The sequence below is a fragment of the Cimex lectularius genome, unplaced genomic scaffold (assembly GCF_000648675.2).
Source record: "Cimex lectularius strain Harlan isolate CLEC.00 unplaced genomic scaffold, Clec_2.1 scaffold18, whole genome shotgun sequence".
Lineage (NCBI taxonomy): Eukaryota > Metazoa > Arthropoda > Insecta > Hemiptera > Cimicidae > Cimex > Cimex lectularius.
Genome location: NW_019392764.1, coordinates 1,737,836 through 1,760,760, shown reverse-complemented (window position 1 = coordinate 1,760,760; position 22,925 = coordinate 1,737,836). Strand labels below are relative to the sequence as shown.

The 22,925-nt window shown below is 35.0% G+C and overlaps 1 long non-coding RNA gene across 2 annotated transcripts in view; it reads left to right on the top strand.

The window, feature by feature from the left end:
- LOC106661390 overlaps positions 1 to 22,925 on the top strand; it is a 110,928-nt gene that overhangs the window by 23,167 nt on the left and 64,836 nt on the right. Inside the window, exon 2 of one of the 2 annotated variants that reach the window (XR_002910388.1) lies at positions 1,092 to 1,171. The exons of the other annotated variant lie outside the window; for it this stretch is intronic. This is a non-coding gene — a long non-coding RNA (uncharacterized LOC106661390). The remainder of the gene's footprint in view (positions 1 to 1,091; positions 1,172 to 22,925) is intronic. 2 annotated transcript variants of the gene reach the window in all.

The window sequence follows — 22,925 nt, the reverse complement described above, 5'->3', positions numbered from 1 at the left end:
ATTTTCAGAGAAATGTTTAGATTAAAAGATATCACGATTTTCCGACGCCAGGACGTGATATCTTTCAAAATCGATAAAAAGCGAAATTACTCTGAAATGGTTGAGAATCGGACCATGGACAATATGAACTTTTTTGTTCATTTTAGGGTGAAGAATCTACTGGAGAAGTTTGTAGCACGAGTAGCAATTCACCCTGTATATCATAATGTAATTTACGGTTAATTTTTGAAAATTGATTTTCTTTAACCTTCCTGATCAACTGAATCAACTAAAAATGATGTCCATTCTGATCCTGTCACAACTAAGGACGAGCTTGATGTTTCATTTATCATATTTCATAAACTAACCGTTAATTTTACATTGTTGATTAAATTAGGTGCATTTACAATACTGATTAGTAGGGCAACATATCTATGAGGGCCATATCAGTCAATATTTACAGAAGTAAGAAAATCATAATTAAATTTTAGACAGAAACTGCAGAAATTTGTAAAATTTACTCTTCGAAGTGATTTTGGGTTTTCTTCGGGTTATAATACAAAAAATGAATATCTTCCAGGTTTCAAATCTCTTTCCATTGGTGTAATCTAATTTACAAAATTAACTTTTTATGATATTCACGGGATTTTATGGAATAAAGCTGAGAAAAGTTGAAGTAACCTGAAGAGTGAAATATCTCGGATACACTAACATTGAGAGACAGACTTTTGACAATAAAGAATTTAAGTTCAATTTGACATGTAGGATAACCTCCTGAAGTATTAATGTCTGTTCATGGGACATTTCCATTAAACGAAGAAAGAAAGAAATATTTTTATTTAAAAAAGACATTGTGGATTTGTTTTAAGTACACTTTACATCGCATAATTTTTATTTTTAGGGTCAACAAAAAGTATTCATTTTTGAACTGAATCTGCCGACAATTTTTTTTCTTGCTGATGTCAGATGTTTCCACTTAAAATTGAACCGTTACAGTGCAAGTAGTTTTAGAGTCAATTACTTCCGGGTTTTGCATAGATTTATTGGAAATTGCAATAAATATGTTACCGTTGGTTACTTTTTTTTAAAACGTTTTTCTTTTATTTTTTCAGTACAAAATAGACTTGAGACTACCCCAGGGATCTTGGAACCAAATGAACGTAGAAACAAATTGTGGTGTAGTTTGTAAAAGGTAAAATAAAAATCTGTAAATATGAAGTAAGCTGATTTGGACCGTGGACAAGTTTCTTCCTCGGTAGGCGAGTGTTAAAATAAACCGGTGCCTTTGCTGGAAAATTAATTGAAATAAGGTAGCCATTAAGCGGGTTTGGAAGGGCCAATTTTTGTTAGTAGTACACCTTGCTCACACTTCCACCCCTTACTTTCACCCCTCTCTACTATATTATTTAAAATAATTTTCTCTACACTTCCCCACCTGGGTAAATGTAAATAAAGGAGTGCGGGAATTACACCTTAAATAGCAATTACTGCGAAACCTTGCGGGCTCGACTGTTTATTCTCCTTTTATCCCTTTTCCTTACGTGACAATTGTCTGGCCATTACAGTTTTATAAACTGTGATTAATCTACTCACAAAAAAATTTATTTAAAAATTTGAAATATTTTATGTAGTTTGTATATTATTTCAATAGTTTTTCAATCGTATATTTACTATATAAAAACAATTATTGAGTAAAAAGTACTGTAAAAATTGGAAAATTACTTTATACTTTTTATTTGTATTTAAAAAATATAGCAACCTGTTTTCTTAATTCACCACCTGGTATATTTACTGTTTAGTTTTTCTGCTGTTTCTAAAACATTAAATGATATTTTCTAAATAAACAAATAATTGTTTATAGCTGCAACAATTGAAGAGTCTAGCCGAATTTTGTTGTAACTTAAGTAAAGCTAAGTCATTCCTGTATATAGGTTTTCTTCAAAACGTGTTGGGTGTCGCGGACAAGGGGTCAAACAGTTTTACAATACCTTTTACATGTTATTTCAACTAAAATTCCATGAGATGTGCCGGGATTCGAACCCAGAACCGCGAGAGTAGAACCGGTCGGTCACCGACTTTTCTATTTGAACATTGCTACATTTTTTTAAATTTAATTTTTTTTTTGGGGGGGATAAGGGTTAAAAACATTCCTAAACCTCTTTTTCATTGGTAATGTTTAAAAATGGCTTAAAGTCAGTGTTTTTCTGTCCTACAAATCGAGAAAATTTAAAATTTATATTCTTCATTGTTCAAAATACGAAGACATACATTATTACAATAAACTTTGTAACAAACATTCCAATGAATATTACCATTCAGCCGAGATCTATTTACAAGAAAATTGTTTTATTTGACATTATAAACCGAGCTTTATTTCAATGATGGTGTCATAAAACGCTAGGGAAGTGTGTTCAACCGCAGTAACGGCCCTTGAGGGTTCCTGGTGAAATCAGGCCATTTCTAAAAGTCCACGTCTCCGAAATGACTCCGTTCTCTCGAGAAACTTCTTTGTGTAGGCTCGTTAAAAGGACGCGTATCACAGGATTAAGAACAGTTTTTTGTTTTTTGTGTAATGTTACGACGTTTGTGACTGGAAAATAAACAGAGGCAAAAGACACTGCAAATGGGCGAACAAGCGTGTCCTGATTACTAATAAATGACGTAAAAATCGCAACATTCTATAAATTTACATAAGTCGGTGATAACAATAAAATCCTACCTAACAGGTGAATTTGAAGAAATTCGGTAACAACTTCATGAAAAACGAAATTATGCATTATGCAGAAGTTAAAAATATGATTATACACCGAGAAACCTTATACCAAACTTACTAGTCACGATAAAAAGTTTCATTTTCTGAAATAACATTGTAAAATATCACTGATACTTTATGAAAAAAGATTTATGATAAAAAGATGAAACTTTTTCAGTAGCTTGATCGTTTAACACTTGCTTCAGCTGCTTTACACGTTCACTTGCACCCAAAAAAAGCAAAGGTTTTAACTTACGGGGATCAGATCATTATATAGTATTTTGTTTTCTAATTCTGGGTTGCAGGGACCCTTTCACTTTGGGTGATTCACTTTGTCAGTTTCAAACTGATGCGGCCACCCCTGTTTTTAACTTTAAAATGGCAAATATTTCGTTAAAACTTCCTGTCCTTCAATTCCGAACTCCATTCGTAAGGTTTATAAAAATAAATGAACGTTTCAGTGATTCAGCTTATCGTCACTTGTATTCGTATATGACGAAACTGTTTTATAATTATTAATTTGAAATGTAATTAAACAAGAAATGTTTTCTTATTAATTACACACAACATTATGCAGTTTAAGATATATTATTAATTTTGAAATTTGTCCGTTAATTCGTTCATATTACGTTATTACATTTTTTGTGTGGTGTATATACTATGTCCACCGATTATTCAGAAATCGTGAGATGCGGTATGGTGTGATGTAGGTTTCAGAAAAGTATTTTCTTTATCTTGCCAACATTTCAATCTTTATTGAGATCATCTTCAGGGCTCAAAGTGTTTGTTTTCTGCGTAATTGTGCCATTCTTGCGGGTCGTGTTGGGAGTTCTGAAACCTACATCACATATTATGTCCACCCTTTCCTTTGCAGGAATTGATGTATATAGATTTTTTTATATTAAATACTAGTTTGGCGATAGGTGTCTTGTACGTACTTAATTCGGTCTGCATTGTTTTTTAAACAGTGTGAATCCTTTAGTTTCATGTTTATTTTGGGGGTTGGTTTGTAGTTTATGACAGATCTTATGGTTCTATTTTGTTTATATATTTTTCGGAGTGCAGTTCATGGTGGACCTGAAAATGCCTAGTAGCAACTATTACTTGTAGTTTGGTCGTTTTCCATCATTTTCGTCTACCTCTACTTCATTCCTTGTCAGACGCGTTTCAGTGTCTCACATGTTTAGCATTCTTTGCAAATCTTTCCCAATATATGTGAATTTGGTCCAATTTGGTCTGTTTTTGTGGCGTCGTTTTGTTTTTATTAATGCGTCGTCATTAATATTTTATTGAAAGCGGTTGTGCTTTAGCGTCCAATGGTTTTTATTACTTTTTAGTTCGTTTTTGTATTTCTATTTGGTTAGTGGCTCTGTTTTTAGTATATTTGTTTTGTAGTCATGTCCGAGGGGGTGATTTTGGTCGACTCGGTCGCTGTTGGTTTTGTGTATATATCGATTTTAGTTTGTTAATTGTTTTAGTGATTATTAGGTCTAAGAAATTTTTACTTTCAGAAAAGCATAACTTTCTTTGCAATAATATCTGGAATTGTTGTAATTTACTCAAAAAATCCTGAAGAAAATCTACTTAAAAAAACATTTGTAGGAAGTTAATATACGTTTAAACATTTTTGATGTAATCTTTGATTCCTCGGGAGGGAAGAACACTGGTATAAGGTATATAAGTAATGGGGGCTTTCATAAATTTGGCAGACCTTCTCTTTTAAAATTATCATATAATTCAGCATTATGTAAAAGAATGAAATGTCGAACTTGGTGTAATTTGATAACCATCCACAACAGTGTTTTCGGTTGATACTTTAAATTGAACATTTATTTAAAATTGGAAAAAAGGTGTGTGAATAGATTTTCGTTAAAATACTCAAAAGACCGATAGTTAACACGTAACTTTATAACCTCAGCCAAAGACAGACGACAAGATATAAATTAGCTGATGACGACTATTGGTGACGTGTAGAAATGCACAATTAAAAAAATAGCTGAGCGTACTTTCAAATACATAAAATGAAAATATCGCTTATTATTAAAGATAACATAAGGTTTAAAAAGGAAAAAAAAAGATCTGACTGAACCTTGTGTGTGGTGTCATTTTTTGTATTACAAGCTGAACCGTTCCAATTGGATATGCAAATAGCAAAACTAATTTTAAATTTTGACCCATCTATTTGAATCGTCTATCAATGATATTAAGGACTTTTTTAATTTACTAAATACATAAAATCGTGCTTGAAATGTTATTGAAATATGTTGACATGGCCTCATTTTTACAGTTCGCATAGTTTCACATATGCTTGTTCCCAGTTTGAATACTAAATTGTCCTGACAATTAAATGTTTCATCAACTAAGACATTTTAAATTTATGGGCTATTTCAGCTTCACCCGTGAAATTGGGATATTACCGTCCACGTGAGTTGTACTTTATTATATAAGTATGACTGGTTTTCACGGGGGAATTGTTAATTTAAAGAGTTGATATTATCGGAAAACAAAAAAATAAATCAAATCGTTATATAACGCCAATGGCACAACCAGGTCGTTCCTGGGATTTCTTCCCCCGATGGATGTATTTCCTAACTCACCCTCCCTTGAGATTATCTTAGCCTGCTGAGCGATCAATCAGAATACCATCACGTCCGCGAGTCTGATAAGGGCGGTGTCACATGGCCGAGATGTCCGTACATCATCCTGCTTTATTCGCCTCTGCTTGAACGTCCCCGAGGAAATAGATGATGCCACGCATATTCCTTATCCAGGAATTCCATTTCATCACTACATTCATTTTATATCTGTGACATTTGTGTGAACATTGCTAAATATTAATAATACAATAAAGCCAAAAAAGGAAAGTGTAAATTAACATGATATTGCGGACACCGCATAACAAATATTGTTATCTGCCTTTGTAAACATCAGCCTTATCAATAAATAACTTATTATCTTGAATAACTCTTTTGCATTTCTAAAGTTATATATTCGGTTATATTGCAAAGTTTTATCCTGCCTGTGCTATATGTTTTTCGTAAACGTGTGAAATAAACTAGCTTAATTTTATGTTATTAATTCCCAACAAATTTTATAATCGATGACATTATTATATGTTATGTACCTTTTAAACAATTAAAATTTTCGCCGTAAACACATTGTATTAGTTCATTTCTAATAAAACTATTTATTATAATCAATTTACGATTTTCGTGTTTGTTAGAGAAGCAATTGCAGAATATTTATAAGACACGATATCGCGGAAATGGAAAGGCTAATATTTTGTACGTGTACTTTCAAATTTATGAAGATCAAACACTAGGCTCAAAGTGGATTCCATAATTTGATAAATTGATTAATAAATCAATTCCAATCTCCATTCACGCCAATTTAAAACGATCGGATCGAGAGGAATTGAAAAAAGGGTAGATTCGAAGGGGAATATTTTAATTTCTGAAGCAACTAGGGATGAACATTTCGTCAATGCGTATCCATTGGATGAATAAATATTTGCACCAAAAAGCCCAGGGAAGTAACGGCTTAGTTTTTTTTATTTTATTTTTTTAAATAAAAAAATAAAAAATTTTAAAAAAATCAAAAACTACCTTACATACGTACATAAGAAAAGAAGTTAATTAAACATTAAACAAACATTAAATTAATGTTAACTTGTACACTTTAGTGACAGACAAACTGTTACAAAAATCTCGTAAATCCAGTGATGTCTGTGACTAAATCAGCACGTTTGATTTATGATAACAGGCATTTCATGAATTGTTTGCCAACCTTAGTACAACAGATTTTGAGTTTTAATTTCACATTTCCTCGTAATCAAGAGAAATTATGACAAAAAGTTGACACACGTGTATTTGTTTCTTTTCATAATTAAAAATCAAATATACATTATCAGTCGTTAACTGTTAAACTGTCTGCCAGAACGTACAACATACAGTGCAAGTTCAGAAATGGATGGGTTTAATTGGGTTTAATTTATTATAAACATAAGGGGTTTCGTTAATACTCATTAATTGAACAGTACCGAGAGAGAAATAGAACGAGAGGAAGAGAGAGAAAGAATAAGAGAGAGAGAGAGAGAGAGAGAGAGAGAAACACTTTATTATGTCCTGACAACCTGTTCTTAAGAACAACAAAACAAGAGAGAGAGAGAGAGAGAGAGAGAGAGAGAGAGAGAGAGAGAGAGAGAGAGAGAGAGAGAGAGAGAGAGANGAGAACAAGAGAGAGAGAGAGAGAGAGAGAGAGAGAGAGAGAGAGAGAGAGAGAGAGAGAGAGAGGAGAGCAAAAGGAAAAAGTATGTATGTGAAAGAGAGAGAGAGAGGGAGAGAGAGAGAGTGAGAGAGAAAGAGAGAAACACTTTATTATGCCCTGACAACCTATTCTTAAGGACAACAAAACAAAAGAGAGAGAGAGGGGGAGAGAGAGAGAGAGGGAGAGAGAGAGGGTGAGAGAGAGAGAAAGAGAGAAACACTTTATTATGTCCTGACAATCTGTTCTTAAGGACAAAAAAAAAGAGAGAGAGAGAGAGAGAGAGCGTTTATACACTTTATACCTAAACTTGAAATATATATTGTGGAGTTATAATAAAGTTGTAATTATAGTGTCATAAATCAACAATAGTTCCGACAAAGAGAGAAATTTAATGGTATGAATATATATTTGTTTTTTATTATTATGTATTTATGGTATCAACTTAGCCGTTCTGAGAGTACCTGCTTGGTACTTTTCCTTCACCCTCGTCTTATTTGATTTTTCGATTTCTACCTCTTCTATTCCTTCAGTTTTTTAAGAGATCGCTGTTTAATTGATAAAACGCACTATCTATGAGAAAATGTTTCTAAAACTGTAGAATTGATTATAGTTCTTTTCTTTCTTTAACTAGCCCTTGAAATATTGCAAAAGTTCACATTTTTCTGTAATCTCTGTCCATTACAAAATGCAATCAATTTTTTATTGTTTTGTTGTTGCTCACAATGGGAAAACGATTTAAGACGAGATCAATAAAAGTTCAGCAAGGAGCAGAAATGAAATCCGGGAGAAAAGCGGATTTCAATGGTGACGGCATCTCTGAGAAAGCGGGCGAACCTTCGGGACTATGGGTCGATGACGCACGCGCATACAAACGGAGCCGTATTGAACTTGGACTACCGCTTCGGACTGCCCTTTCTTAAATCCGACTGGGAAATATTGGACATTTACGTTGTCAACAGTTCATGAATTTTGCATTATACTATTTACTCCCCCCGGCCGACCCTCAATTAATTGATTTTATATTCATGAGCGGTCATTTTCGGCTAGGAGGGCCTTTATAGTTTCATTTTGTTGATTTTTCCCCTCGGTTCGTTTGCGGAGCATGATTACATGTTTGCCTTGCTGAGCGCACTTTTAACGCCTATGAGAATAAAGTGCTAAACTTAAGTACATATAATGTAAAACTAGAATTTTAACATGCTGTTCGAACTTACTTCAAGATCCGTTACATTCGCAATGTTACGCGGCTCAAGTGAGAGGGGTACGAAAATATGATTATGTAAAATAAGCCTAAACGATTGGTTTTTGAATAAAGATGATTTCTACAGCATATAAACACAAAGTGATTCTGCACATACTACTACAAAATTTCCAGTTACCAAAGCACACTGTTTTGATTAAATTAAATTCCGATATTTTTGGCAACGTACTATCTGGTATGGTATGGTAAAAAGGATACAAAGTAGCGGGGTTTGTGCTCCACAGGCACTGCAGCCTTCTGGCCTATTGTACCTTACTTAATTGCATTGTACACCTTAATTCAGTGCAATTGGCTCAATCCTTCTCCTTAGAAGTGTCAGATCATTGACTGTCGCTACTACAATTTGATTCCCCAAGTTTTTTCGTGTGTTAGGGTAAATCTCCATTGAGCTGTTGCTTCGAAGATGATATGGGTGGCTGTTTCCTCCTCCTTATTACATAATCTGCAGATGGCATCATCGTTGTATATGTACATGTTGGGTAGATGTTTCCTCAGTGACCGGTTAGTAGTCCTACCACTCCTCCGAGTTTAGCCCTATCCAAATGCAGCAGTGATTTTGCCAGTCTTGGCGAGGGTTATTTCATCATAACTTTACTTTGTCTAGCGATGCTAGAGTTTATCCACTTCTACTTTTGTTTTGTTTGGATTCATTCTGCGAAAGAGAGATTCTATATTTGTTTTTATTATTCCAAGTATAGGTTCAGGGCCTATGTATGGTCTTGCAGATCCTCTCCTCTGGCCAGTCTGTCTGCTTTCTTATTACCCAAAATTCCTCTGTGCCCTGGCACCCAAGATATTACCAGGTGATTGTGTTTCCCCAGGTTTTGGAGATTTTGGATGTTTTCACTGACTAATTTTGATGTGATTCTTTGACATGTTGCTTTAATGCCTGCTTGGCTATCAGATCTTATGAGGATTTTTTTGCCAGTGTAACCTCTTTTAAGATTTTCCATGGCAGAAGCATTGATGGCATTTATTTCAGCTTGAAAGACAGTGAAGCCTCTTCTTCCGAGATTTTTCGTATCTGTACTTTCCTAGTGAGTTTGAATGTTCCGGACGTTTACAGAAAACGCCGGATCCGGTTCCTTCGTTTGTTTTGGAGCAAACGTACTATCTGGTACTTTAAGTATATTTATTAATTAAACTGACAAGCAAAAGATTCCGCCCATTTGTCTTAGGTTTCAACAAGTAAAATCATAAAAAATGTTTATGAAAATGTAAAAAAAAAAGAACAACTTGCACTAACAGGCGTTTTTACCACTGATGCAAGTATGCTGAACAAAATTCTTGTCACACCCCATTGGAACATTAATGGAAAATACACACTAAGTTGAAAGGAAACATTAGAAACACTAATGAATAAACTGAATTTCTGGAATCAAAAATCATAACTAACCTTGACAAGAGGGACAGTAGGGAGATTTTGTATAACATGCGTTTTTTAGAGACCGGTTGTTCAGTTATTGAAGTTATTGGTTGTTATTAAAGTCATGATGAGCGATCAAGAAAGAGGTATTTTCAAAAAACACCTGTTCTATTTTTCCAACTTTTCGACCTTTATTGGGGTATGTATAACTTTTGAACCAAGTATTCCATACTCGCATAAACTGTGGTGCTATTCTTGTTGTGTCATATTGTTTTTTGTGAAATTGTTGTGAAACGTGAATATGTATTCTGTATTTTTATATGATTGACTTTACCCTGTCACCATCATACATATCATCACAATACTGACCAACTAGTGTAGGCATCCTTCTACTCAAAGCACTTGAAAGGCTGATTGAAAACATGTAAAAGACAGCTCTCTAAAAGAATACCCTCCTTCACAAAAATCAACAATCCTACTAGAAAGGAAATTCCTGTGAATCAGTACTAAATCAAACGACTTACAAGTAGAATAAACAAGAAGTATCATTCTTGGTCATTGAAGTCGCATGTGATAACACTCCTCTTGAAGCAATGGTTACATTACTGAGAAAAGGGGGAACTGATAAAACCTACTATAGATGGATAGAATTAATGCTAAAAAGCGGAAAGTTAAACCCCCATGTTCCACGACAAAAGCAGAAACAGGCAACGATGAATTCTCTCGCCTCTGCTGTGCAATGTGGTAGTGGGCGACCTAATAAACTAATTAAATGAAATCGTAGTCTATGCGCAAGGGTATGCAGATATTTTATAGTATTCAAGGGAAAATTTGTCTCAACATTAAAAGAGCTCACCCAAATAGCATTCAACATGGTGGAATAATGGTGCTCACAACGAGAACGCAAAGCAAACCAAAAAACTACACTAATTGCACTCATCAAAAATCGAAAATAGGGGTCTATGCTTCTATAATGAAATGTTGCAGCTAAAAAACGAGGTTAAATACCTAGGAATAATCTTTGATAAGGTAATCCTGGAACCACACCTGCAGCAAATCATAACAAAAAGTAAAGTAGCAATGACGCCTCTAAGTAAATCTTGGGGACTAAAACCGAAAATGGCTATTGGGTATATAATAAGACCGATAATAGCTGTAATAAGACCAAAAATAAACTAAACTGGTGGATTAAAGTTCAATGAAAACAAGCTACCCAAACATTAGGCAGCATACAAAGATTAACAAACTTATGACCACAGGGGCAATGAAAACAACCCCTCAATTGCATTAGAAACTCAGCTAAACCTACCTAAGTTGAAAACATTTATACAAGGAGAAGCCAGGAAAAGCTCATTTAACTCCAGAAACAATCAAACCCGATGAGAACGGAACTTAACACGGCCACCCAATAATCAATAAAATCATCTTCCCATTCTTAGAAATGTGGACTTTCTACATAATCCCGGAAACACTCTATACAACATCCTATAAAGTCTCAACAGACTACATATGAGCAGCAGAATTTAGAAGACTATTAGACTTAATCGTAGGGTATACAGACGGTCCGAAAACAAATGAAGGAACCGGATCAGGCGTCTTTTGTACAAGCCCAAAAATAAGCAATCAAACTCATTAAGAGAGTACATCTCTGTCTTTCCAGTTGATATACATGCCATCAATGCTTGTGCTGTAGAAAATTTAGAAAAGGTTACACTGGCATCTCATAAGATCGGATAACCAAGCTGCTATTAAAGCATTAGCGCGTAATAAAATCCCATCAAAACTAAACTGTGAATGTATACAAAATCTCCAACACCTGGGGAAACGCGACAACTTGATGATATTTTGGGTGCAGGACATAAGGGAATTTTGGTCGACGAAAAAGCAGATACTCTAGCCAGAGGAGGAGGGTCTGCAAGACCATGTATAGACCCTGAACTTATTCTTGGGATAACACAAATAAACACAGATGGATCCAAAAAAGACAAAAAAAGTGGATACACTAAAATCATTAATTGATTATTCATTTTCAAATTCTAGGGCCGCTAGAAACAGTAAACTTATGCTAAAACAACCCTCAGCAAGTCTAGCAAATTCACTGCTACAATCTGAGAGGGCTAAACTCAGAGGAGCGATAGGAATTAATACAAGCTATAACACTAACCAAACCACCTAACACCGTACACCACCTAACCAAACAAAATACACAGTGAATAAGGTTCTGCATTAGCAGACACACCATCGTTTGTGACCAAATCGAAAATAGGATTTTTCTTACGGCGCCAGCTTGTGAACAAGTATTTTCGGGTTTCTGCACGTTCTTTTTATCGAATGTATCTGAACGTTCACGCTCAATCCAAATTAGAGATTTAATAATGTCTTCCGGGATAAAAATGAAGGATGTGAAAACAAAAGGCCTGCACATATTATTTCAGCGCAAGAACAACAAGAAAACAAACATTTATTAGGACTGTTAGCGTGGCAATTTTGGTAAATCAAAGTCCCCTATTAAAGAAAGGCTTTTGCATTTCACACTTTATTTGAACGAAAACGTAGATATTTGCAAAAACGGATTTTTTATATGGCTGAATAATAAATTAATGATTTTAGTATATCCTCTTTTTTTACTGGAAAAACATGTTAGTATTTAAACTACTGATATTAGGGAGAACATTCAATGTCTTTAGATTCGTTTGGACAAATTGTTTGAAGTGGTGTTTTTAACTCTATTGCCTCAAGAAGTACTTAGGAAGGTACTTACGTAGGTAGGAATGAATGTAAGTCTTTATATAATGAAAATAATCTTGAATTGAGAATTTTATTAAAACCACTTAATTTGAACACAGTATGGTTAGAGATTAAAATGAGCATCCATGCACTTCAGTGCACCCTAAAATTAATATCATAGTTGTAATTATCGCACGTGGACATGGGCTTATGTCCAGCTGTTTCTGTTACAAGTCGTTTTGACTTTGTGTACTAATGTCCGGCGCCTTTAGGTACAACCTGTTTACCTGGAGTTGATTTTTTTAATTAGCAAATACAAGGTGGAAGTTCTCATAAAACTCATTCGATCCGATGTATAATTGTGCATTAGGAAAACTTAATATTGAAAAAAATTGATCGTAAGATGAAATGTTTTAGTAACAATACAGTTATCGACGAACCGTGAAATGTGACGAATCTATAAATATTGATTGTCAATTTAATTTTCATCTTATATTTTAGATTGTGAAGTTACCCACCATTGCCTGGAATAAAGCAATAGACCAGGCTCATTAGCATTCTTAATTGAAAAAAGGGAGCCAAAATTTTCCTATCGAAAGTTGTGTGCTGTAAGGTGAGATTCAAGAATCTTCGGAGCCTTAGGATGCACCTTGTATACCTGGATCGGATAAGTAAGACGTCTTATACGAAATGAAATAAAACTTGTTTTTTGTTGGAGAGACATACAAATAATAATGTTTCCCAGACGAAAAAAAAACAACAATATCTTAATTACAATAGTTTCATTCAGCATTAAGTAGCATGTTCGTGTGGAGAATATAGTAATGGAGACTTCATTTTCAAATACGTACTGTATAAAAAATTTAACAAAATTAAGTTTATTTGTAATACAATTAATTAAGGTTTTTAGTTAAGATAAAAAGTCGATGGCACGAGCGGGATTCGAACCCACGATCTTCGGCTTGATACGCCGCTGCTCTACTACTTGAGCTATCGTGACCTCGAACCACTCGGACACCAACTTCTCATCTCAACCGCACCTCTTGAATTTTCCCTCCTTTTTGCCATTTTTCTGGCTTAATTAATACATTAATTGGTCAAGCGGACCATGAAATTAGTGAATTTAATGATTTGAAATGAAGTATACTTCACTAAAGCTCTCCGTGGCCATTTCATTTGTCGTCGAGAATCCAACCAAACACGACATTTGAAAAATGGCAACAAGGAGGGAAAATTCAAGAGGTGCGGTTGAGATGGGAAGTTGGTGTCCGAGTGGATCAAGGTCACGATAGCTCAAGTGGTAGAGCAGTGGCGTATCAAGCCGAAGATCGTGGGTTCAAATCCCACTAGTGCCATTGACTTTTTTATCTCAACTAAAAACCTTAATTAATTTTAATACATTGATTGGTCATGCGGACCACGAAATTAGTGAATTTATTTGTAATGATTTGTTGCTTAGTCTTGTAAAATGGCATTGTATTTATAATCGTGAAGTAGCAACAACAGTTTCAACGTTCTGATGAAGAGGATATATTTCTCGAAAGCTAGACGAAGTAACTGAGTGTTTTCTCTCTTTCAAATTATCCCTGATTTTTAAATACAGTCGATACAAATTATATCGAGCTAATTTTACAAAGAATGATAATTGAAATAAATCCGTTACTCAATTACATGAAAGTAATAAACGTAAAACTTTATTGTTAACAATACATTTGTTTAAATCCTCTATCAAAACAAAAATGAAACATTTCATTAATGCAAGTCTCCTTTTCAAATGAAATCCCTCGGACAATCCTCCGTCCTGTATTTAATTTTCAAAACGCCCCACAGGCCCATACATTCCTGGTTAAAGTCGAATTTAAATAAAACATGGACCAAAATAGTAGCGGAGAGGAAGGGGTAGGACACACGTCAGTAGAAAACATCTGAATACATTCCGGGAAAGGGCTTGGATAACATTTAAAATGTAAATAGAATCCAGTTTGGGCGTCCCAGAACTGGAAGGAGGCCGAGAGAAAAAGGAGGGTGGATAGTGCTTCCAACCCCCATCCCCTGCCGCTCGGGGAGTAAATAGAGGGTAAGGGAGATAGGAGAAGTCGGGCTTAACTGCCTGGAAAGAAAAATATCCAATGTGAAACTTGGGTCCCAGGAGCCGGGCGGAAAATAAACACATCCATCCAACCCTTCCTCCCTCTTCCCTCCCATTACACACATCCACTCACTCACTCACTCTCTCTCTGGCTCTCTCGCTCTTTCTCACACACTCATACTCCTTACCCTTCCTCCCACACAGAACCTACAGACTGATTTAGAATAGCGGCCATTCCAGTTTGGTTAAATGAACCGTCGTAATCTACAAAGATCGCTCGATAAGGGGAAGAGGTGCAAATACCATGAAATTAGCTTTACTTCCATACATTTATCCTGGACCTTCGTATTGCCTTTTAAATAATAATGAGACTTTTCATTGGTATGTTAAATCCATTTTGATAACAAACAAAACTGAATCATCAAGTTTCCTAATAAAAACAAATTCCTTAAGACCTAGAGACTTTGTATATTGATGGATTTGTTCTGAACATCTACCATCTTCCTCTGATGTATTCTGTATTTTTAAACTTGCAAGCTAAGTTTTATTTTCTAACTCTCCTAATCTTCTTTCCATTCAAAGATCTTTTCTCATAATTCGAGTTTCTTTCATTATAAAAGACCCTATGAGCCGTCTGACAGTTCCTAGCCTTGCAACTTCTTCGTTCCATCGGCACCAGCATATCATATCTCCGCCTCTGCCCAGGGTGTAAAGAGGAGTTTGTTTTACATTCCCAACATTAATGTTACAATGCAGAGATCATTTTTGAGCTGATGACATCCTGGTGCCTGCCTAACTATCTGACATGACAATTACGTCTTTGTTGTATTCATTATTCAGATTCTCACTTGAATGGAATTCACATTGAAAAATGTATGTTTTTAGGCCCAAGACCTAAAGGACTTGATTTTGCATTTATTACTTTTTCTAGTGTAGGACCCATACTTTGGACAAATTTACAACCCATCAATCCTGTCTAGACAGGAGTTTCCAAAGGTAGTATCATTGTTCCTATTCTAAATACATACTGCTAACATATATCATAATCATCAACCTGACCTTCAAAAATGTGCTTGCCGCTTGTACTATACCGTCCTTGAGTTGTGGCTAAAGATTTAGAGAATGACATTTAACGAAAATATATGCCACCAGTTACTTTTCTTTACTTCATGGCGAGCCTCCTATATTCCCAACTGTATTCACTAACCACATCTGTTTTCTCTACTCAGAACTAAAATTAACAAAAGTCTCACTTGGAAATCTCACAACATACTGAAACGCAAAGAATTCCATACAATATATATACTTCTCTCGGCTCTTAGATAGACGATCAACACTATGCCTCAATAACAAAACAACATACAAACCGACAAGGAGTTGTATGGAAACATGGGGCTGAGTCAATGTTTTAACTCCTTCTAGTCCAAACCCATTGCATTGCAATATCTTTTTTTATGTGTGCAGTAATACTCTTCACCATGACCACAACATCCCTCTTCTGTCATATCTTAGGAACCAAGCCTTCTCCAGCCTCACTTCCTGATAATCCTCAATGCCGACTGAAATGCAAGTGGCCCTGTGACCTCAACCGTGATTAATAAGTCATTGCTTATAATTATATCGGAGTGTCACTACGACTGACTTCTCCATGTAATACAAACTGTTTCATAACATTATATTTACTTGTAGTTAACTCTACAGTTGTAAATGTCTAATAAAAACAAGAAGGAACTGTTTCTCGACAGAACACTTAACTGAAATCCGCACACAAGACGGTAAAGATTAGAACTAAACATACAAACTTCTAGCAAAACAAATAAAATAGATATAACTTAGAATAAACTTACCACTTCCATTTCATTGTCAGACCCAACTGTAGTTTTAAGGACTTGAACTCTCGGACACTACAACTAAACTAATCTAAACCAAATTCGAATACTTCAGTCTAACGTTCCTTGCCTCTATCTCTGCTCCTCTTTTCTCTAATCTAACTTCACATAAAAAATACTCTTTTCATAAAAAAATCGTTTAATTGTAATTCCAAAAGTTCCACGGCAAGCTTACTATTCATACCAATCTTTTGGCTCTCCTCTTTTTTTAAACCAGGAATACTCCAGAGCCACGAAAACCAAAATGTCAGTGGCCTATAGTAAAAATTTAATAGAAGAAATCATAAACAATCTACTAGTAGTGTATACATAATATCTGAAAAGGAATGCCAAAACTGGTTAGCAACTCGTCTCCCGACTAATGAAGTTATCAACAAAATTACCACATGCCAAAAAATACTGTAATTGTAATTACTAAATAACTAAGTGTGTAGAGATTAGTGACCGTTAATCGATAATTATTTATATATAGTGAGATGCGGTCGGGTGTGATGTAGGTTTCAGAAAAACATTTTCTTTATCGTGCCAACGTTTCGATCTTTTATTGAGATCATCTTCAGGGCCTGGGANTTCACTTTTCCACATCCTAAATGTATTTGTTAAATGTAAACATTGTTTGTAAATCCCAGGCCCTGAAGATGATCTCAATAAAAGATCGAAACGTTGGCACGATAAAGAAAATGCTTTTCTGAAACCTACATCACACCCGACCGCATCTCACGATATCTGAATAACTTAATAAATAAATTTTATTTTTAACATTTTAGGTTGAATGTATTTTTTTTTCAAACAGCTAAAAAATCGCATCCGAGCGATTTAATTGTTTCCAACAGTGACACAACAACTTTCCGTCTGAATCGAATCTGTATGCGAGCGGCGAAATTACGAGGCCAATTCTCTCGTCTTCCGTCTCGCTTTTCAGAGCTATATTATATTGGAAAAACGGGCGCGACCTCGGAAAATTTAAAACTTTAATATCCTCCCCTCATCCTCGCTATTCCTCCCATCCGTTCGACGTAAATTGCCAAGCAGGCGAATTAGTATTCCGCACTGTTTCGGCGCCCTCATCGCCCCCTGGCTCTATTTTCTCATTGATATCACGCTCAGACTCTTTAATTCCCCAATATCTTAAATTCGCAATTGTATCCGTCGAAATAGCACAGGTAAGATATGCAAAAGAGACCGACTTTGCATATATATGAAACAAAGACAACAAAGCCAAATAACAATTACATTCTCGTGAAAAGTCATTGCAGATGAACGCAGTAATGTATCCATAAAAACGGTATTTTTCTCAAGATTAATTTTTATTATATGTTTGCATGAGTCTGTGAATTCAAACGTCAAATTTTTACAAATCTGGAACACAACAAAAAATTTTATTTACACACGTATACATTGAACCCAATAATTAGAGGACAGTTTCTGTCTAATGACACTTACCTCCAGCCGGGTAAGTTACATATGATTATTATCGTATTATTTTTCCTTTGGAGGAAAAGATTAGACTAAATACCCCAGCCATCGTGGCCAATTTTCTACGCTCCTGTTCGAATAAGTGCCAACTATAGGTACCTATTTGGCAGTAGGTTCTGCAGGTACTAGCCTCGCATTGTTTAAAAATATAATCTCTGATGTATTCCAGCACCATCAGCATGTTTTTCAAGTTTGTCACCAGCTTCAGAAACGTATTCTGCACACCTTCTCTCAAACTTCTTCTGCCTAGCGACATTAACCCAGCATGTGAGCCTCCAGAAGGGGCTCGCATAAAGGAGCATCGGCCTAACCACTACCTGTATAGCAGAAGTTTATTAACTGGAGCCGTGCAAAGGAAAATATACGTGGATATATTAAAAATTCTGATACAAACATCCCCCTTCACACCTTATAAATGTGAACTTCACAAAAATTACATAGACACTAAGATGGCGAAATATCGAATAATGCGTCTGACAGACCAGCACACCTAATAAAAGTTGACCAAAATAACGAACAAATAACAATTATTTTCCAACGAGTTTGATCGTCAGCAATGATTAATATACATATATGGAAAAACAAAACTAATGTTATTAAGAAATATACATTTTTAAATGTAAAAATAATTTTTTCAATTAATTAAGGTTTTCAGTTGAGATAAAAAAGTCAATGGCACGAGCGGGATTCGAACCCACGATCTTCGGCTTGATACAGTGCTGCTCTACCACTTGAGCTATCGTGACCACGATCCACTCGGACACTAACTTCCCATCTCAACCCCACCTTTCGAATTTTGCTTCCTTTTTGCCATATTTCAAATGTCGTGTAATCTATTTGATTCTCGGCGATAAAGGAAATGGCCACGGAGAGCTTTAGTGAAGATATACTTCATTTAAACTTATTAAATTCACTAGTTTTCGTGGTCCGCTTGACCAATTAATATCGTTCAATTAATTAAAGTTTTTAGTGGATCGAGGTCACGATACCTCAAGTGGTAGAGCAGCGCCGTATCTAGCCGAAGATCGTGGGTTCGAATCCCGCTCGTGACACTGACTATTTTATCTCAACTAAAAACCTTAATTAATTGAAAGATATTAATTGGTCAAGCTGAGCACGAAAACTAGTGAAGTAAAAATAATTTAGAAATGGAAATATTAGCACGCATTAGTTTGAGAGGATGATTTTTACATTTTTTTCTCTCCACTCTAATAGTTGAAAAAGTAAAAAGTTAATTGTTAAATAGTTATTGTGAACGACCAAATCACTAAATGCTAAAGCATACAATATTATGTCAAGGAGCTTAGTTTATTGTTCAAAATAGTTCAATCAACACAAAAAAAAGAAGTGATAAAGCCATCATAAAGGCAGGAGGAAGTTTAGTATTATTAAAGCCGTCAACTTAATTGTTATTACCATCACGCCCGTAACTGTTTAAGTGTCCACTTGTTGGTTTGGTTGTAACCCTTGGTGATCATGCAGGGGTTGCTGAGGGTTCCCTTGTTTTACAATAACAACCCGATTCCCGAAACCGCCGTCGTTATCCCTGGCACAAAATATCTTCGAATAATCCGTATTAACTGATCCGTCCAGAGAATAAATCCGACCCACGCGATAAATTCACATTAGGATATGCCGTTCGAGCCTAAATTGAAAGACGTGTCCTGTTATGTTAATCAGGGCATAGTTTTATGTAACAGTTGTCATTTGAAATGGCAGATGGCTCCTCGGTTAGATTTACGAGAATATTATACTGTAGAACAACTGTGTTTAACACGAACATCCTTTCACAATAAACAATTACAGTCATTAAAACCAAATTAATTTATACACATGATATAAAAATGTCTAAAAAGTTTCAGAAAAATAAGTCCTTGTTAATGTTTGAAACTCTTTCACTTTGAACTATTCAATAAATGAACTTCAAATTTAGCATGCTTACATAATACTATTCTGCTATTTTGGCTACAGGGAGCGAGTAGGCATGGCACCCCACATAAAGACAGTCCTTGGGCACGACAGTGGTTGTTGAGTCTCCTGTTCCATTTTTTATGGAAAACGCAGGTGTTTCCCAATCTGTAATATTCTAAATATTATATAAAAAAAGTGTTTAGCTCTACAGAGTGTATGCACATATATATTTATATGTGTAATAATTGGCCATACGAGGCCAGACACGGGCACTTACTTGTGGACCAAAGCCCTCGTATGTGTCCAACATGGCTGCTCGATGTGTCTTACTTAATTGAAGGGCGTCATTTCTAGGCTCCACATAGAGAGCGAGTAGAAATGCTTGAGCACAATGGATATCCTATTCCGATTTTTGAGAGAAAAAGGGCTGTTTTTATCTATACAGTACTAGGTAGATATCTCGTTGGGTGTTTCTTTTATTTATATTGACATTCAATGTATTTATTAGCATGAATGTGAAGTTTGAGGGGGTAATTAGTTGAATGTTTTGTCTTCATCGATTAAATTAGTTATATTGTATCTGTAAAGGGTGATGGAAGAATATTGAGTACCCCACCACCCTCCTAAAGAATGGCATGAAAATAAGAAAGATTGTATTTAACAATGACAGAAAGTATGAGTGAGTCTAGGTTTAAAATCGCCTTGCTTGAACTAAAATGGCCTAGTTGTCGTCTGAGGAGCTGTAACCCTTGACTACCAAAACATCTAAAAAGGTGATTGCACGTTTTGCCACGAGACGTCATAAGCTCCATTCTGTACATTTGTGTATAGATGTACATATATGTACATAATTGACTTGTAAGGCACAGTGTAATAAAGACAAAGAAATAAATTTAAATAAAATTGAAATAATAGTAATATATTGAAAACAAAGCATAAATTGATCCAGTACAACAAATTAAAATTGTTACTTGCTCAAGTTACCATATCCCATATCTGATTAAAGCAATTATCCTGGCAATAAAAAACATCTTTACATTAAGATTTATGCTTCAATATTATAAATATATTACAAATTAAACGAAAAACGATATATAAATACGTATAGACATAGTTCCTCCTAAATGGCCAAACCATGGTCTTATTCGGTTCGACATTTTTTCTCATTTACCCGACACTTATCAGACATTAGCGATACGCTACAAAAATGTGATAGTAGATTTTAAAAAAAGTGTCTGTAGTTGTGGGTTTTCTATATACTTCTATTTCTATTAGGTTGTTTATTATGGGCAATTTTAGGTCCAAAATGTTCAAACAACCATCTTTGTTAATTTCCAATGTAAAATTTATATTACGGTGTAGAGAATTAATTAGTTGGTGGAATTCTTTGAGATCCTCTAATGTTCCCGACCTTTGCTTAAAATATCGTCTACATAGCGTTTCGAAAAATGAACAGATGTAATTAATTCAATTAATTCTTCAAGATGACGATGAGCTAAAGGGCTCGAAATCCGGATTGTTGCGAACCAACTTAATGTCAGTAGGAACCATCTTTTTAAAAAAGATTGAACCCCACACTCACTCCATCATTTATAGTTTCTATTGAAACCATTTTCTCTAAGGAATTTACATTGCCGAGAATATCACTAAGATCCACACTGAAGATAACGAATTGCTGAATCACATCTGACAGACCGACACAGTAAAGATAGGCTGACTAAAATAATCGGTAACGACTAAATTGTAAAAACTTTTGTGTTTCTAAAACAAAATATTTCATGTATATCTAAAACTTGTAGACATAATTGAACTGTGCGTACTGAATAACTATTCAGAAATTTCGAGGTGCGGTCTGGTGTGATGTAGGTTTCAGAAAAACATTTTCTTTATCGTGTCAACGTTTCGATCTTTATTGAGATCATCTTCAGGGCTCAAAGTGTTTGTTGCCCTGAAGATGATCTCAATAAAGATCGAAACGTTGGCACGATAAAGAAAATGTTTTTCTGAAACCTACATCACACCAGACCGCATCTCACGATTTCTGAATAATCATCTACTAACAATCACTAATCACCACACATACTGAATAACATATAAACATACAACTTTCGAAATAATTATTCTATAATATTTTAAAAGATACGATTGCCTAAATAAAAAAAAATGTAAAAAACCTAATGTCGATTAGGTTCCGTGGTCCGATTGACCGAATAAATTCTTTTCAATTAATTAATCTTTAAATACGGTATTGTTTGAGATATTTTTATCGATATTTATAGATTTTTTATCTCAACCAATATCTTACTTAAAGATTAATTAATTGAAAACTTTATTTACTCTCAAAATTTGGAAAGTTTTGACGTTGATGCGGGTTGCTGGTCTTCGAGTCGGTGAATTCATGCTGAACCGACAACACTGGGTCCATCTTCACTCGTGGGTTTGTTGCGCTGCTGTTCGTCATTGCATGCTTCAGTAGTCAAGACGGACAGAATAAGTGGCCCAATGCGGTTCAACATAAGTTGAGACATGTTAATAGGCTTGTTAATTTGATAAAAATATACATAAAATTGTTTTACAAAGTCACACATGGGTTGGTAAGAATTTCACTTCATTGTTTTCTAAACCTTGTAAAATAACAAAACACCATGATAATAAGAAATATTAATACGAGAAAAATAAATCTTTCATACCTAATATAATAATATTTATTTCTAAAAGCCCGTAAGCTTTTAATAATGGGGTAAATATGAACTATAAAAGTAAGGGGACGGCAAAGAAAATTACAGGCTTTCTAAAAGGGAACATTGAGTCAGATAGGAAAATATGGGGGGCCATAACTACACAGGTCTGGAACAAGTAATTTGGAGGGAGCGAAGTAGCTGTGGACACAACTTAGGCCTCTTTCCACCTACAGTGATTGAGCCATAAAGTGGTCCGAGCCGCTGGGGTAGGCCATAGGTTCAATCAAACACATTATTCTCCTCCACGGTCTTGCCTATTTTTTCCAGAGGGGAAACTAAAAAGCTTGTACGATTAGTCCGGTCCGTATTTATCAGGAAATTTATTCAAGGGTAACGATTCAGATTTGACCAGAACTGGCTGAAAACACGCGAGGAATTGAACAGTTTAAAGTGTGCGACATGCACTTCAAGATTTCATCTGGCCTTGTTTTAAATAGTTTAACAATTCTAAAACAGATCGCCGTCCAT